Consider the following 714-nt stretch of genomic DNA (forward strand, 5'->3'; position numbering starts at 1 on the left):
AAATGCAAAATAAATGGAGCTCGAGTTTGGAAACGACTTTCCCAATAAATATAGTCATGTGGTAGAATGCTGTGACTATTTTGCGTGGCTCTTTGGTCAGGATTGTGGTAAAAAAAAGTGTAAATATTGATTTGGTGGGCGATAAAAGAAGGCTTTTAGACAGTGAATGGCGCGATATGCACGTGAATGTGTAGGCACACATGAGGAGCAATGTGGTGTGTATTGATGAGACACATTGATGATGAAGTTGTAGTGTTGTGTGTGTGAGTGGGTGTAGTTGGTACATAGTCAGTGAAGCCCGTCTAGCTCAGTCGGTAGAGCGCAAGGCTCTTAACCTTGTGGTCGTGGGTTCGAGCCCCACGGTGGGCGATCATTTACTTTTTCCTTTCCATTATGTTCACCTTATCACTCCCAATGCCAAGCTCCATCTTTTCACTTCTTATTACACCATTCTTTTAGTCCTCCTTTTTCTCATTTTTGTTCGGCCATATCTTCACCAAAAAGCCGAACAAGACCACTCGAAATGGCGCATTCTCACCTCCAAACTGTCCTCTATCGATATGCCAAGTTTCAGCAGATTTTTTTTTCGGACCGATGTCGGCCGCTTTGCTCTCTCGGCGCGGTGGGCGTGGTCAAGGCGCTTTTCCAAAAAATCGGTAAAATGCAAAATAAATGGAGCTCGAGTTTGGAAACGACTTTCCCAATAAATATAGT

The 714-nt window shown here is 43.7% G+C and overlaps 1 non-coding gene across 1 annotated transcript; it reads left to right on the top strand.

The window, feature by feature from the left end:
* Positions 1–296: 296 nt before the first annotated feature.
* Positions 297–369, top strand: SPRG_30075. The gene has a single exon. It is a non-coding gene; the product is annotated as a tRNA-Lys (tRNA).
* The last annotated feature ends 345 nt before the right edge of the window (positions 370–714 follow it).

The sequence above is a fragment of the Saprolegnia parasitica genome (assembly GCF_000151545.1).
Source record: "Saprolegnia parasitica CBS 223.65 unplaced genomic scaffold supercont2.19, whole genome shotgun sequence".
In the NCBI taxonomy this organism is placed as follows: Eukaryota; Oomycota; class Saprolegniomycetes; order Saprolegniales; family Saprolegniaceae; genus Saprolegnia; species Saprolegnia parasitica.